Source organism: Heloderma suspectum, chromosome 4 (genome assembly GCF_057233095.1).
Source record: "Heloderma suspectum isolate Gila_16-S chromosome 4, 16-S_ref, whole genome shotgun sequence".
Taxonomy (NCBI): domain Eukaryota; kingdom Metazoa; phylum Chordata; class Lepidosauria; order Squamata; family Helodermatidae; genus Heloderma; species Heloderma suspectum.
In genome coordinates this window covers 245,441,175-245,458,894 of record NC_139461.1, presented here as the reverse complement: position 1 = coordinate 245,458,894, position 17,720 = coordinate 245,441,175, and the positions used below count along the sequence as shown (strand labels likewise).

At 43.7% G+C, this 17,720-nt stretch overlaps 1 protein-coding gene and 1 long non-coding RNA gene across 4 annotated transcripts in view; one reads left to right on the top strand and one right to left on the bottom strand.

Annotated features, from left to right (window-relative positions):
• The window catches only part of PPARD (peroxisome proliferator activated receptor delta), a 73,901-nt gene extending 64,815 nt beyond the window's left edge, over positions 1-9,086 (bottom strand). For both annotated transcript variants that reach the window (XR_014790630.1, XM_084853089.1), the window contains exon 1: positions 8,943-9,086. The gene's annotated coding sequence lies outside the window, so the exon portion shown is untranslated. The remainder of the gene's footprint in view (positions 1-8,942) is intronic.
• The window catches only part of LOC146348425 (uncharacterized), a 30,704-nt gene continuing 21,957 nt past the window's right edge, over positions 8,974-17,720 (top strand). Inside the window, exon 1 of one of the 2 annotated variants that reach the window (XR_014790631.1) lies at positions 8,974-9,292. This is a non-coding gene — a long non-coding RNA (uncharacterized LOC146348425). The remainder of the gene's footprint in view (positions 9,293-17,720) is intronic. The other variant, XR_014790632.1, reaches the window with a different exon arrangement.

Below are 17,720 nucleotides of genomic sequence, written 5' to 3'. Positions count from 1 at the left end.
ATTTCCAAGGAGGTGTTTTGCTGTAATGTTTTTGGTTTGCTTCAGGTTTCCCCATGGTTGCGGGCCATCTGTCCCTTCACCAAACTGACTTCGCATTTTGCAGTGGGCGTGTTGTAAGCGTGCATAGTGCTTGCATCACTCTGTGACACCCCTTTCCTCCCCCCGTCCCTTTGCAGCTGTGCAGTTACGGAGGCATTTAATCACACTTTCACACATTTTTACAGCTTCATATCTTCACAATGGTTGCTTTTGGACTCAGTGCCCAAGGGCTGGGGGGAGGACCAACTTCGCTCCAGCAACCATTTTGGAGCGATAGGTAGGCTTGTAGGCATGAATCATCGCAAGAGTCTCAGGCTAGAGAACTGGCAAACAGATGGCGTGGAACTGAAGGAGCACAGAACAGCCATTTTTTACCTAACAAGGGACGGAAAGACATAACAGCACCCCTAAAATACAAAACAGCCACTGAAATGTTGCACCCACATGCTCACAGGACTGCACAGCTGTGCATTAAAGTATAATGGCAAAAAATAGGGCATGGTGGAGTCTGTTAGGGAAGCCTGCAGTAAATCGTGAGTGTATACCAGCAGAAGCTAACTCAAAGCTGAAATGCTGCACAGTTGCAGCGGGGTGAAGGGTGAAAGTGGTGCCATGTAGATGGGGCCTAGGTGCCACTACTCACAATTGTGCAATGGGTGGCTAGCTACCAAAGAACAAGCATTCTCTGTAGTGTCCCACAGTCTCTGCAGCACCCTTCCCAAGGAAATCCGCCTGGTGTCTTCATTATATACATTTAGACACCAGGTTAAGATCTTCTTCTTTAAGCGTGCACTTAATCTTTAGCTTTATTAATTTTACTGCTGGCTTCTCAAAGTTTTAAATATTTTTAATGTTTTACTGTTTGATATTATATTTTGATACTTTGTTGTTGTATTATTATTGCTTTGTTGTTTTGTTATTGATGTATTTGTTTTTGGTTTTATGACTGCAAATTTGCCAGTTGGGTGGTATACAAATCTAATAAATAAGCAATCAAAAACAAATATGAAGCACACCCCCAGTTCTAGTCAATGGCTTCAAGGTTGAAAATGCTACACTACAGCACTTTCCTCATTTATGGCATACAAATAAGAAGTCACCCCAATAATATAACTTGCTGCTATGTGAAAAAAGCAACTGCTAATATTGTCAGTGGGAATGCAAGTCACAGCCTGGCTGCACATGCATTATAACAATCCAGAGCTTAGTGTACCAACCAGGAAAGATATAGGGTGAAAAGCACAATTAAGTCACTGAATCACTTTGCTGTGCTTTCAGCTAAATATGATGACATATCACTACAATGCAAGGCAATGCTTGTGCCAACTCGACAGAATAGGAGTAAAGCCCCTGTCAACTTCTGAATAATTCCCTCATGGTCCCCCTATTTTTTCTGAAAAACAAATATAAACACTTATGAAAAAGTATGAGAATTCCAAATTGAAAACTACATGATCCTGTGAACATCTTGACAGGAAGAGGAGACACCTAAGAAAACAGGCCCAAGGAGATGGGAAAACAGTACTATCCTTAAAGTACTGTTTTGATTCTTATGGAACTCTGCAAAGCACAAACAGGCACATGAATAACAAAGAACCTTATCTAAAACCACAGAGAAGAATTTTTTTTAGCACAGAAAGATCAATACCAATTTCCCAGGACACTGGATAATGCCCAAAGTAGGCCATTCATCTTCCACTTGGCAACAGAGATTGGAAAAAGGACACAAGAACCAGTGTGTAATAATGGTTAGAGCACCAGACTAGAACCTGGCAGCCTTGGGCTCACATCCCTGTTCAGCCATGAAGCTCACTGGGTGTCCTTGGGACAGTCTCTAACTCTCAGCCTAACCTACTTCAAAAAGTTGTTGAGAGGATAAAATGGCGGGGGGGGGGGAGTACCATGATTGCCACCTTGAACTCCTTGGAAGAAAAGTGGGGTATAAAGGCACTTAAACTAATTGTAACATATGTCTATATGGGTCCTCTCTTATCACAGACAGTAGGCCTATAAAGAGGTGACTGCTATTCAGCAATTGTCCCTGAAGTCAATAGGTGGTTTCAGTTAGTAGTTTCAGAAATTTTAAATAGCTGACAAATAACAAAAATCACCTGGCCATTACTGCAGAAACCAGGACTAAACAAATCCTGGAAACTTGATTTCTCTTTCACATCCCCATTTTTAACAAGTTGGGCCTACTTGCCACTTCCTACATTCTATAATTTCACAAAGCTCTTTATTCTGGCATAAACTCCATTCATCTGAACTCAGTTCTCTCAAAATTCACAGGCAATATCACCTCTTAAGATTCTGTCAAACTTGAAAGGGAAAAATCCTCACTTTCAGATGGTTTTCATCTACTAGATTGGAAAAATAATTAATATATATTAAGGCTGAGGATGAGAAGTCACAAGAAGCTAGTTTTGTCCTATGCTGATGGGGACAGATTATTCTAGGCAACTGGCAGGCCAAGTTCTTCCTATCTGACCACAAGTGTTTTATTTAAATGTTTATATCCTGCCTCATCTGCATTCAAAGCATTTTATATAAATAATTTATATAAATATTTTATTAAAAAATCAATATAAATATTATCATTTCATATTGTTATTAAATATTTAATTTAATATTATTAATTTATTATTATTAATTTAATATTTAATATAAATATAGTTGTTGCTGGTTTTATTGTTGGCTTTTATTGTTTTTATGTTTTTATCACTTTTAATATTAACTGTTTTATGTATTTTTTTGCTGTAAGCCGCCTTGGGAGGGCTTCTGCCCTAAAAGGTGGCCAATAAATGTTTAAAATAAATAAATAAAATTTCCTGCATTCAAGGTGACCCATACATGAAGAAGCAGCCCCCAATCCTGAGATCCACCAAATTATGCAGCTCAGCACTTTCTCCTACACAAGTAGAAACACAGGCTTTTGCACACACACACCCCAACTGTGGGCTCATTCCTGTTGGTCAATGTTTATGCTCATTGGCAAAGTGAACGGTTGAGCTGCACAGTAAAGGGAAATTCTATAAATCCTCTGTTTATGTTGGGAAGGAACATGTTAAAGAGTCCTTTGGCTCTGTCCATTGACTCATTCCCCCGTGAGCCAAGTTATAGACAATGATGTGGCCCTTCATTGCTCAACTGGTTCCTGATAAAAATTATTTGCAGACTGGAATACTTTCTGACATGCAGAGAGAGGAGATGACCTTTTCTCTCCATTTAAGTAGCTAGAGGCAGTAGTTTTAATGACCTTGATAGTTTAATAGGCTTTGATGGCTGGTGGCTACTTCAAACCACTGGAATGTTCATGCCACACCCCATTTCCTTGTGTGGGATCTGGAGGAAACAGTTATGTAGTTTAAATATAACCAGCAAAAAGAGGGAGGGGGTGGAGGGACTGAGTTGTTGCAGCTGACTGGCAAGAAATTTTATTGGAAGTCTGCTGCTGCTAATGCTGTGTTAAGACTACCATAATGCCTATCTGCCTGCTTCCGTAATACCCCCTGCTCAATTTGCATCTATGTAAACAAACAAGTATCACAAACACATCATAATTATCCAGTATTCCTACTCACAAGGAAACTGATACTGTAAACTATCAAACCCAGTATTTCCATGCTTCCAGTCCAGTCCAGTCCTGTCCCACCCCCACTCCACACCCTTTCCAGGGAACTCTGTGCATTCCTCACACCATTTCCTACTTTTGCATTCTTAGGGGGAATTAACCATCTTCCTGCTCTAGCTTCTAATTGTTTCAGAAATCACAATTTTAAAGCTCTGCAGCACTGCCAGCTGGAAACATGTCCCATATCAAAGATGGTTGCATTATGGAAGGATGATCCCTCTATATGATGTCATTCAAATGGCCATTTCTCTATCAAACCATGTGGGTCTCTCATGAAGCTTTCATCCTAGTATTTTACCACACACAAAAATCTAACTGCAAACAATGATTTTGATTTTGAAGAATTTGCAGTGGGGTTTTTGAAATCTGGGCAAAAGCAGTAAGAGCTTGTAGGGAAAGTTATGTGGCAAAGGGGCTGAGAAATATTAGGGAAACAAGCACAAGTAAACTGGACAGAATATTTTTAGCGATTTTCCCCCCGTAATAAAAATTTAGTTTAATATGTTTGGTCTCATCTCTATACCATTTACAATGAAATTCTATACGTGTCTACTCAGAAATAAGCCCCATTAGGGCCATAGGAAGCTGTCTTATACTGAATCAGACCATCTAACCCTGTATTGTCCACATTGACTGGAAGTAGATCTCCAAGGTTTCAGGAAGGATGCTTCCCTAGCCCTATTTGGAGATGCCAGGGATTGAACCTGGGACTTCCTGTATGCAAAGCATGTGCTCTCCCACAGAGCTACAGCCCCTCCATGTCTACTGCACTGAATTGAGAGGGACTTACTCCCAGGTAAATGTGTATAGGAAGTTATGAAGGCCAGCTATTAACATACTCTCTAGTCTACAAGTCAGAGCAAGCTATAAACATGATAAATAAAGCACAATAAATCAGGTTCTAATGGAGCATAGACTGACAAAAAGAAACCACCAACTACAAATACTCCAATATAGTGGCATGTGAATCTGCCCTGACTTTCCTAAAACATCATGCTTCTTCATGGACAACAACACAGAAGTCTCCATTACACAGAGAAAACTGAAGCAGAACATAACTATTCAACTTCTTATGGGTGTCTACTAGGGATGGCGGAGAATTTCTCCCCGAATCTTCAGGGGGCCGAGCGCCAACGCATTCGGCCCCCTGAAATCGGCGGTGAAATTATCCACCATCCCCCCGCCCCCCCCCCCGGGACGGGACTTACCTTTGGCGAATGTCCCTCCCGGCGGCGGGTCCCGGAGGTGGTTCGGCGGCAGTTCGTCGCAGGCGGGTGTGGCGGCCGGTCTCCCGACCGGCTGCCTCTGCCGCCATTGCAAAAAAAAAAACTAAAGTAAAAAAAACCCAAACACCCGTGATAGGCTACGTGACGATTTACGTAGCCTATCACGGCTAGATTTCCAAAGTCAGCCGTGATAGGCTACGTAAATCGTCACATAGCCTATCATGGGTGACTTTGAGGAAAAAAAAAAAGCGCGTGTCAGGGTGGACACTGAGCCCATAGAATCCCAGAGTAGTTCTGATTCAGAGGAAGAGCAGTCGCTCCTGGGAGAGGAGCACGCCCCTTTTTCCCAGGGCCCGCAGCTGACAGAGATTCCTCCCACCAAAATTCCTAGATTAGAAAGCAGTCCAGGGAGTGACCCAGCACTGATAGCAGACTGGTTGGATGCACGGCGCAGACGCAGAGAGCGGCGCCAAATGGAGAGCGCGGAAAGGAGGCGTAGCGCCCGGTTGGCGCTCAAAGAACGGTTGCGCCCAGAGGATCCAAGGGAAAAGGGGAGGGATTCTCCCTAGTCCTTATATTCAGGGGTCTGCCAGTAATTGCCTTTCAAACGGGGACCAACTGTTCCAACTTAGGGCATAGGGATGCTGCTGCTCAGATCTAGTTGCTACCTGTAGAGTTGTTAAGTTGTAAGAGAAGAATAAAGCTTTGAAAAGAATCCCTTTGTCTGTGTCTGGACTTGGCTACTGGATTAGACTGAGAGAGCCCTCCAAGGAGCCCTTGACAGCGCGTACGCAAATGGCGGCGGCCCATGGGCGCCACCATTTGCGTTCCTTATTTTGGCACGTCTAGTCTACGTAAAGATTTACGTAGACTACGGCGAAAATAAGGGCACGCTTTGCGTTGCCCTTATTTTCGCCGTAGTCTACGTAAATCTTTACGTAGACTAGACGTGCCAAAATAAGGAACGCAAATGGCGGCGCCCATGGGCCTCCGCTATTTGCGTACACGCTTTTTTTTTTCTTTCCCAAAGTCACCCGTGATAGGCTACGTGACGATTTACGTAGCCTATCACGGTTGACTTTGGAAATCTAGCCATGATAGGCTACGTAAATCGTCACGTAGCCTATCACGGGGTCTTTTTTTTTTACTTTTTGTTTCGCAGCCGGGGAGACGGGGCGCTTCTCCCCGGCCTGAATTTCGGCCGGGCGAGGCGGGAAGCCTCCCCCCCAGCCTGAATTTCGGCCGGGTGAGGCAGGAAGCCTCCCCTCCTTCGCCTGAACTTCGGGGGGAAAGCGAAGCGCCTCCCCCCCACCGCGAAACCAAGCTGCGAAAAGGTAAGTGACTTTCGTACATCCCTAGTGTCTACCATACTTTCTATGCAAAAGGGGCTACAGTACTTCTCCTCGTGCCTTATTTCAGAGGAAGTATTTATGACCTATTCAAAGTGCTCCAATTACTGTGGGATGCTAAGAAGAAGCATTTCACATTACTGAAAAAATCACCTCCATCACTAGAGCAACCGCAGCTATGACCATACAACCCCCAGCCCAAAACAATACAAACTCCCTCAATCCCTCAAACAACCCACATTGGACCATGAACAAAGTGATCTCCTTACACTAAAAAAAAAACACTCTAAGGAGCAGCTACTATCAAAGATGCCTTTTCATCAAAGTATTGTAATTCTATGTTCTGAATAGAAGATTGTTTTATCATAATTCCCTACTACTAAATCATAAAGGGTAATGTTTCTTTAAAATATATTATGCATAACAGCAGAGAAAAAGTTATTTAGAATCAGAGCCCATAATCAGAAATGCATTTTATTTATTTGTCTTTGTACCCCATTCTGTCTTGAGAACTTGCGGTGGGTAATAGCAAAGATCCCTCAAAGTTTAATTAAGTGGCATCAATAAGGTACCTATTAAAGCACTAAAATACAGTATAAAGATTAAGAAAAAATAAAAATTTAGTAAAACATTTCAGTCATCCACATTTTTTTCATACCATTTTTGTTGACAGCCACTATGCTTTGCATTTTCTCCACTGCTGCTAGGAGCATGACTTTTTGCCACAACATGATCTCTTCAAGTCCAACACAGGACAAATGTTTCTAAATCTTGATGTTTCTCTATATTTTAAACTTGGTTATATTTATTTAACCACACTGAGAGCCAGTGTGGTGTAGTGGCGAGAGTGTTGGACTGGGAGCCGGGAGATCTGGGTTCTAGTCCCCACTCGGCCATGGCAGCTCACTGGGTGACTTTGGACCAGTCACAGACTCTCAGCCCAATCTACCTCACAGGGTTGTTGTTGTGAGGATAAAATGAAGAGGAGGAGGATAATGTAAGCTGCCTTGGGTTCCTTGCAAGAGGAAAAAAGGCAGGATATAAATGAAATAAATAAATAAAATTTAGGATCATAATTAAACACAGCATATACATTTTAAAATTAAATGTTTTCCCCCCTATGCTGGGGGGCGGGGGAGGCAATTCTACATCTCAACCTTTCCTCTCTTTACCTCCCAGTTCCAGGTTTTGAGGAACCAATCAGTTACTTACCTTCACTGCTCCCTATCCTCACACACACCTGTCAACCCAATTAATACCACTGCACTGCCAAAGGGATGCGAAGAGAAAACTCCCTGGAAAAGACCCTGATGCTGGGAAAGACTGAAGGCAAAAGGAGAAGGGGACGGCAGAGGATGAGATGGCTAGATAGCATCACGGATGCAATGAATATGAACTTGAGCACGCTCCGGGAGAGAGCACAGGACAGGAAGGCCTGGCGTGCTATGGTCCATGGGGTCACGAAGAGTCGGACACGACTGAACGACTGAACAACAACAACAACTGCCAAAGGGAAGGGCAAACAAGTGGACTGAGGTTGTAGATTGTGCATGCTTTCTCTCTCGGCAGCACCATGGTACTGCCTGTAGAGAGCAACAGTGCAAGCATGAGCTGCCATCACTGCTTGTTTGACCTCTTCTCTTTCAGGGCATTGCCTAAGGATTGGGCACAGAAGCTGCCTCAAGCAGCTGATTTGGGGTGCAGTGAAAGGACAGCAAATAGTTTAGTTTATTGTTGCTGTTGCACTCTTACTTCCAGGGAGAGGAGGGCACACTTGTGGGATTTTCTGCCTCAGGTGCCAAAATAACTTGACTGACCTTGGGTGCTATGCACTTTGACTTGCCGGGGCGCCATTTGCTGCTCCACCTCAGGCATCAAAACACCTTGGGCTGGCCCTGCAGGTGAGCGAGAGAGGATGAGGCAGCTACTCCTCGCCAACTCTCCCCGCTTGCACACCGAAGTGGCAGGCACTGGGCTCAGTCCCTTCTGCTACACAGCCTTGAGCGGACAAATGGGCAGAGCCAGCTAGCGTTCTTTCCCCCAGGCAATGCTGCAGCCCTGCGGCACCGTCTAGACTACAGAAGCAGTAAGCAAGCCGGAGGAGGCAAGCTACTCCTACGAAGAGCAGCCACTGCCTTCTCTGGTTCTTCACCCGCTTTCTCGGGACAGCCTTGCCCGAGCTACTTCTCCCCGCCGGGTGGCCCCAAAAAAGGGGTGCGGTAAGAGGGGCAGGAGCCGCCGCTGCCTTCACTTGCTTACCTCAAACTCTCAGTCCGGACAATGCGGGGTACCCAGCCCTTGCCGTTGCACCCCCAAAGTGAGAGGGAAGGCAAGCGGTCGGAGGCAGCGGCAACCGCCACTCACTAGCCCACTTCCATGGGCCGGCAAGCATCAGCTGCCCTCCAAGGCTTAGCGGGAGGGAGGGAACACTGGGGTTGCTGTGCAGGACACAGAACCAGTCGGCGGGGCCCGAACTTCCCTGGATCTCCCGCCCCTCAGCAGCTGACTCCAGTGGGCACTTCTGAGGCGCTGGGGCCTCGGCAGCTGCCCTAACACGCCCACGCGTTAGGACGACGACAGCCCCCCGCCCCCAACTGGGGAACCCGAGCACGCTCCCTCTTGCGAACTTCCCCACGCCCACCCCGCACGCCAAACGGGCCGCCCCTGGCAACGCCCGGCGCAGCCCTGTCACCTCACCTGCTGGCGACGAAGCCGCGCTCCCCGACCGCACTCAGCGCAGAACTTTTGCCATTAAAACCCCCACCGGCCCGGCAGCAGCAGCGGCAGCAGCCACGACTCTTTCCCTCCCACCCCCTCCCTTACGTCACGCGTGCTGACCCTGACGCCACCGCGCACTTCCAGCCCGTTGGCCAAGCGGCGGCGTGGGGGTGGTATTAGCATATCGCCACGACGACGGCCCAAGCCCGCCCCCAAAGGGAGAAGGTTTCCACCGCCAGCAAGGAAGGCCGACCGTGTGATCCCCTCTGGTGGTCTTTCAGTGGATGCGGGCTCTTCTTTCGCAGAAGGCGTGCGTTGCTCAAGCTGGGGTGAGAGATACTGGGGTCATCGCCCGACTGAGTGTAATCAGTCTCAGAAACAGCTCACCCTGACAGATGAAAACAGTTTGCGGAGAGGCAGCCGCGTTAGTCTGTTGCAGCAAAACCAGTAGCGGCTCGTGGCACTTGAAAGACCCGGCCTTCCCCAAGCTGGTGCCCTCCAGATGTGTTGGACTACAGTTCCCATTATCCCTCACCATTTACTATGCTGGCTAGGGCAGATGAGAATTGTAGGCCAAAACATCTGGAGGACCACAAGTTGCCCACCCCTGCTCTACACAGAAGCCCTCTATGCTGGAATCATCCTTAGCTAGCTTGGCCACAGTGGTCGGGGATGAGGAGATTTGTAGGTCAACACATCTGGAGGGCACCCACCAGGGGAAAACTGATTTAGATAATATAAAGCTCCAATCTAGGATTTCAGCAAGAGACACCTTATTAGGATTTGACAGATGATGTACTAGAAGCCATGTGGATGGGAAAACATCTGTAGATGCTTTTGTGTATATATTGTTACTAGACTGACTATTTCCACTCTCTCCTATATGTTTACTCCTATGTTCATCAGCCTGAGACCATTGTCTAATAATTACACTGTAATTACTAAAAAGAGGAGGTTCTGGGTTTAAGCTTGCCTGGAAGCCACATGCTTCAACACACACACACACACACACCAACACACACATAATAAATTATGTTATTATTATTATAAAATATTTTTAACCTGCCTTTCAAGGCATACTGTCCTCACAAGGCAGCTTACAATATTAAAAATAACATTAACATACAATTACACACACACACACACACACACACGCAGGAGCAGCAGCACCTAATGATTTTTAAGCACCAAATGCAGACTTGAATAAACGTGCCTTCAATATTTTTTTTAATAGCCAGCAGTATTGAGGCCATACGTTCCCCATTCCCTGGGGAGGGAATTCCAAAGGCATGGGGCCACTAGTGAGAAAGCTGTATCCCAGTACCCACCAGCCTGTATCGGAGGCATGTGTCACTGTGGTCATGTCAGCTTTCTCTTGATAGGGATGCAGCTGCCAAACCAGTCTAAGCTGATTAAAAAAAAGCACTCCTGGCAGCTGACACCATCTGCACTTTCATAGACAGCGCCGAGTTCAGGAGCACTCACAGAATGCGTACCTGGCCCTTCTAGGGGAGTGTGGTCCTATCCAGAGTCACATCCAAACCTCCATCCAGATTAGCAGGCTTCCCAACCTGCAGTACTTCCATTTTATCTGTACTGCTTGTTAGCTCTCATCAATTTCATTATTGCCCCCAGCCCCCTTTCTGGGGTCTCAACTGCCTCCCTGGGATTAGATGGTGGAAAACAGAGCTAGAAATACGGAGTGTTTCATCTGCATATTGATGACATCTCAGATCACTTCTCTCAGTAGCTTCATACAGATGTTGAAAAGCATGGGGGACAACAGAGTCCAAAGTGTCTCTTAAAAAAATTTTTTTTATTTTATTTTTGTCTTTATAAATGAAATAAACAGTACCAACAACCTAATCATTAACTACAGTTTCCCAACAATACAATATTCTTAGGAGGACACAGCAATAATGAAAAGGAGAAGAAAAGAATTTTTTTTAAAGGATTAAATTTAAACTCCAATACACACGGGCTTCTGATCCCATTCTACTTAAAAATTATACCTATAACATTGGCAATATTACAATTCAATACAGCATAAATAATCAACCTTACATTTCAGTACCATATCATCAGTCTTATAGCAAGGAAGCAGGCCTACAATTCATTTCCAGTAACCATATATTGCCCTTAAGTTAGAATATAATAGTAAAGCTTAACAATTTAACCAGCCAAAAATCCTATTAACCAGTCTTATGGTAATGATGATGATAATAATAATAATAATAATAATAATAATGGAGATTAAAAAGGATAAATAATAATAATAAATCACTAATAAATTTTATAATGTTATATAATAATAAAGCTTAGACGCAACCTTACAACAATCAGTAATATATTTTATACTAGATATATAAATGAGTGTACACACTTCTATACACTCTCAGACAATATATTTAAGTACAGTATATCATATCCATTTTAAAGAGAAAGGATTTAAAGAAAAAGAAAAAAGAGAAAAATGAAAGTAAACAGATATATGTATAAGCAATTATCTCTGGCCTAGCCTGAATCATACAGACTAAACTTAGCCAGTTAACAAAACATGTTTGTAGATTCCAGTTCATGGGGCTGGAACAGAATTCTCATGCGTTTTTGCGTTTAGTCACGCCTCCGCCATTTCATGAATTAGGAACTTCTTCATCTGACCCTCAGAAACAATGCAAAATGTAGCAGGATATTTTAAGTGATATTGTAAGTTCATTTGTTTTGCCAGATTTTTCGCCTTGATGAATTGCCCTCTTTTAGCAACTTCTTTGATGTAATCCGGAAATAACATAACTTTATCTTGTTTCCAAAAAAGATTTCCGCCCCCTCTTGCCAAACGCAGGATATAATTTTTGTGGAGATTCTTGCAAATTGGACTATAATCGTATAACCAGTCCCTTTGGCATTTGGCACACGGAATGCCTGCTCAATATCAAGTAAATAATCAGATGGCACAGGGAGTATCTCATGCAAAAGCTTGTCCACAAAGGTAGGCAAATTTACATCAGTAGGCAAATCTTTAATACCAATGATACGTACATTTGCTCTGCGCATAAAAGCCTCCAGTTGGGAAATTCTGACAGAGAAATTTTGGAAAAAAACTTGTGACGCAGTTTCGTTCGTTGCTCCCTATCTTGCAGTTCGTTAACCTTCACCTCCATTTTTTTGCCAAGAAGTGTTAATTAAATCCACAGCCCCTTGCAGGGCAGTGATGGAATTTTGAATTGTATCCAACCTCTTAGCCTGCTCAGCAAATTGCGAAGACAACATTTTTATCAGAGCAAGTAACTCCCCTGTATCTTCGGTTCTCGGAGCCTTTGCCAAAGGAACTACGGGGGAGATGGGCGGAGATCCAGTTCCTTTTCTCCTTGCTGTAGCCATGTTTCTCTTCAAACAGATCTTGCAGGTCCTCAGATATCCTCAAATATTGTTAATATTTCTTAAACCATCCCTCAGATGTTGTTGGTATTTCTTAATCCATATATTACAATAGAACACGTCAGCCCTGATTTCTCCTGATTAGATAGGAGTTTCAAAACAACGTTTTGCGATGGTTACGCTCTGGGAGGCTAGTCTCAGAATTCAGCCCCGCTGCTTCGCCGAGAGGACTTTTCTTCCAAGACTTCACCAAGATGCTGCCTTGACTCCCCTTTTAATTCCAGGGGAGAGATGAAAAGGTTTTTCAACCTTTTAAAAAGCTGTTTGGGATAGCATCCCGCGGAGACTCTGTGGAATGCTGCCAGGGCGACATTGGCTCCTACCGGACGTCGAGTCCAAAGTGTCTCTTGAGGCACCCAAAATGCCAATAGCCAAGGGATGGAACAAAAGTCCCCCAACATCACCTTCTGGATCCTTCCTCTCAGGAAGGTCTGGAAGGATGGTCCAGAAGGATACGATGGTCAATGGTATCAAATGCTGATAAGAAGTCCAGGAGAACCAAGAAGGTCACGCTCCCTGCATCCATTCCCTGGTGTAAGTCATTCACCAGTGTGACCAAGGTAGTTTCTGTCCCATACCCAGGCTAGGAGCCAGACTGGAATAGATATAAATAATCTGTGTCATCCAAAACTGCCTAGAGATAGTTTTACACCACCCGCTCCAAAACCTTGATCACAAATGATAAATTTAAAACTGGGTGATAATTCTCCATAGCCAAGGGATCTAGACCTGGCTCCTTCAGCAGTAGTTTTACTACTGCCTTCTTCCGACCTGCTGGAACAACCCCATCTCTTAATGAGGCATTGACTACTTCCATTATGCATATTGTAAGTTCAGCCCTGGCGGACTTCGCTAGCCAGTAGTGGCAAGTATCTAAAGAGAAAGTGATAGGCCTCAGTCCTCCAAACAGCTTATCAACATCCTCCGGCTGCACAAGCTGAAAAAGTATGAATAACAACAGGACCAGACAGTGCCATGGTTATATCCATCTCAGATTCTGTCAAAATGATGGCATCCACATCAGAGCAAATACAAAGGGCGGTATCTAACTGTGTCATTCCACTAGTGTAAATGATGTTGCGCTAGCGGAAAACAAGGTACGAACTATGCACAAGAGAAGAATCCAACTAAAGTTATGTTTGTGCATGTGTAGTTGCACAATGTGTTGTACAAGCATGATGCACAAGTGTTTGCGCAATGGAAAGATTTGGCAGAGTCCTAAATTGCCTAAACAATTTTATCTGCAAAATGTAATGCAAATTGATCCCAATGGGCATTTGAAGGTATAGAAGTATTTGATTCTTGACATGCTCAGAGATACTTGGACTGCAATCCTATTGCATGTCTACTCAGATGTAAGCCCCACTGAGTTCAATGGGGCTTACTCCAAGGTAAGTGTGTATTGCTTAATTACTACTTAACCTTTAATTACTACTTAATATTGTTACATTCCCCCTACTTCTCCAAATGAAGAGACATTCCAGGGGTGCAGCGCTTTGACAAATATTTGCCCAGGAAGCCTCTGGATCTTTCAAGACTCCTGGACCAACCTTGCAAATATTTAGCCAAAATAGAACTAAACTTAGAATGTTTTAAATATATATTTGCCCACAACCACTTTGGGTTTTGTATGTTTAATGCTCTTAGATCATAACATGCAAGAACTGCTTCAGATTTTAAAGTAAAATATATATAAAAAACACAACTGATCTCAAAGTCCCCTATTTTAAAACTCTGTGAGTTAATACCAGGAATTTTGAAAACTTACAAGTTACATGGTGACACTTTGTTCAGGAATATGACATAACATATCTGCTAATCCATAATCAAGCTAAATACAAAAGTTCCATAACATGATATCCCTTGGGAAAAACAAATTTGTCACAGCTTATCTGGGTTTGGTTCCTTTTGGAAAGAGACCATTGGAAGCTCATTGGCATTGTCTAATAATTCTGTTTATTTACAAATATACAAGTTGAGCATAGGTGAAAGCACAACTTAAACACCCCAGCCACAGTCCACTGCTCCTGCATCAGACCATAGGAAGACAGACAGCCCCCTAAGATGCTTACAGAGCCCAAATGCAATTCTCTGTGTCGGACTCAAACTGCAGTCTCTCTTCCCAGTTCCCACACAGACACCTAGACATCCTTAGGTGAGGGCAGAATAGGGTGGGATGGGGCGAGGGGGGGAGGGGGGGAGAGAACTGGCTTTTGCCCTCTTTCAGGTATTGCCTAGCATCCATTCAGAAAACTTCAAGAACAGGGTCTAACAATTGGTTCCCATGAGGCTTTTGACAATCTTTTGTCTCAAGCCCAAAGCTCTGGCCAGGTCAAGCCTCAGGGTAACCCACACTAATAGCCCTACTCAAAGAAATTTGATAGGAAGCTAAGTTCTAGGGCTGAGCATTGTTGGGCCCCTTCCTAGTTCAAATTAACCCATTTGAGTAAACTAGGTTGGCATTTATGATGCATCTTGGTTTTAAATTCTAGGAAGAAACTTAATTTTAGATTAAGATGGACAGCTTGTTCATCACAAGCACACAAAAATCAGTATGTGAGCACCAGCAATTTGCACAGCGGTTTATATAAATATCCAATTAGTAAAAATTTGTAAACACTTTGGACTCTAGTGAATACCAGGGCACAGCTGCTAGACTTGTTTCTGTCTCTGTACTTTATGATGTGAGACTAGAAATGGCTGTTATTAGGTTACCTTGCAGTTCAAATTGGTATGGGTGAACAGTGCTCACTTCTGAATGCAATGGGAATAAATCTACTGATGTGTATAAATATTTGGAAAATTGCCAACATGACAGGTTTGTTCTAGTGACTACCTCCCAACACAAAATGCCCATCATAAAACATGTATTGGGCTTCTACCTGTTGCTTTTTTAAAACGGAATGGGAATGGAAACAACATAGCATGAGGGAAACTCCAAAACTAGATTTCACATTCAAAACCTTGGACATAAGAGCAATAGGATATGAGTGGTGAAACAGCAGAAGCACTACAGCAGTTGCATATCAATAAAAGGAATTGTTTTCTTTTGCAAAATCTCATATAGTTTTGCATGTGCCACTTTACATTTTAAATATTGGTGTCAGAGGTTAGCCCAAATTTCTTGAACAAATAATCGTAAACTGCATACCTGCGCACTGTGGTCTGTATTTGAATTTTCGATTATACATTGGACCTGCCAAATTGAATGCAGTAATATCAAACCTGTTCATCCCTGATCAAAGGAAAGGACAGACACGTGAGCTGTAGTCCAATCAGCTGTATGTTTTCAATAGAGGAAGTTGATGTTGGGCCACTTGAGAAGGAAATCCAATCGTTGGACATACTCATAAAAGTTTTTAAACTGCATGTCATCTTAGAGATGATTTCAGCAGATTCAGGAAGTGTAGTGAGAAACAGATATGTATTGTTAGGAGTCTGGCTTTCTCAGTTATTCTGAGTGGGCCTAACACAGTGGCTAAAGTCCAACATCACACAATAGGACTTCCCTGTCCTTTCCACCCCCCTGCAGCCCCCTGTGTGTACCCCAAATCTGCTCCAGAAGCAGAAGGATACCACTGGATTCAAGCCCATGTTTTTGCCTAAAGTGTCTCCTGATGGATGATCACAGAATTAATAAAAGATCAGAATGCTCTTTAGGGCACAACCCTATGCATGTTTAGACAGAAATAAGTCCTACAATTTCCAGCATCCCCCAGCCAGCAATGCTGGTTTGGGAATGCTGGGAGTAGGACGACTTATTACTGTCTAAACGTGCATAGGGTTGCATCTTTAATGGCTGAAGTCTTCAGTCCACTGTCCCATCCAAAGGAAACTAAATTCTGTAGTGCTCCCCTTGGACTTCTTACTGCCTTAGAAAGTAAGGAAAATTTAACAGAATACATAAGCAAATTAAAATTTAGCTGCTGGCCCCACGTCAGTCACTCTGGCATAACATCCTTTGCCAGATGCCCCATCCTCTGAAGTTAGGTGATGACAACTAGTGAGCAAGCCTTCTTGGTTGTGGCACCCCATCTATGGAATGCTCTCCCTAGTGCTGTTGCTTTTTTGTTGGGTTTTGTTTTGTTGTTTTAATCACCCTGCTAGTTACCTTGGAAGCTGGACTAATAAGGCAGGATACAATTTTTCACTAATAAATACCTCAGTTTATGACTTCCCAGAGGCTGAAATGTGCAAGAGAATGCTGAGTCAGGAAGATTGTAGGCGGTACACTTGGCTGCTCTCCAAACATTGTTTCTAAGATCCTACATAGTAGCCTCTTCTAAATTGGCTTCTACCCCAGTAATCTCCAGCCTTCTTGCCACTCTTTGCTTGACCCTGATACCTTCTTTGCTGGCTGTCATTCTGGGCATTACTGGGAAGCTAGTAAGCAGGCATGGATTTCAGCCACTAGGACAAGATAGAGACCTTGCAGATTGTATACTCTGAGACCAGATTGTATACTCTTAGACCACAGTACACGTGGGAGAAAAAGCTCTCTCTCCCCTCCCCCGATTGTTTCCAGCTACCTTCTTTGTAGGAAAGGAAGGCAAGAAGGAACAGATTAATCAGCAGCCACACCTTGAATTGTTCCAGAGGGACAGGTAATTTATAGCAAACACAAAAAAAGGAGTCTTGTGGCACCTTCAAGACTTACAGATACATTGTGGCATACATTTTTGTGGACTGGAACCCACTTCATCAGATGTATATACAGTTATCCCCAATGAGCAGATATATCTCTACACACACCTACAAACCATTGTTTAGAATATAAAATATGCATATGCTGCTATGCATACGCACATGTGAAGAGCAGGTTGGAATCTGCCAACTAAGGGAGAGCTGGTCTCTGAAAGCTTATGCCACAAGGTTCTTTTTTGTATCTACCTCGAATTCTGCTGATTTAGATGGCTGCCTGTTCTGTCATGCAACTAGCAAACCCTGCTTTTCAGTCTGCTTTATGCAAACTCGGGTAGTACGAAATGTCTTTTCTCAAGCTAGCAATTCAGCTGCCCACCCTCAATCTGTAGTCACTTGCACGTCTGCAACATTTGGTGACCTGCTACCTCCTTCTGCCAAAGCATCGCTTCATTTTTGTGAACCTATCCCTTTAAACAATTTCGTTTGGAGGACTGCATGTTGCTCTGCTCTCGACTACTGAAGCACACATCTACTTGGATAGCTGAAAAACAAAACAGTGCAAACAGCAGTGTACCTATTCTCCCATCCCCCCACCCTCAATTCTATGTAACCTAGGGATCATGCTGAAGTGTTATCAAACTTTGGGGAGTGTTATGCAAAGTGCAGATGTGGTTA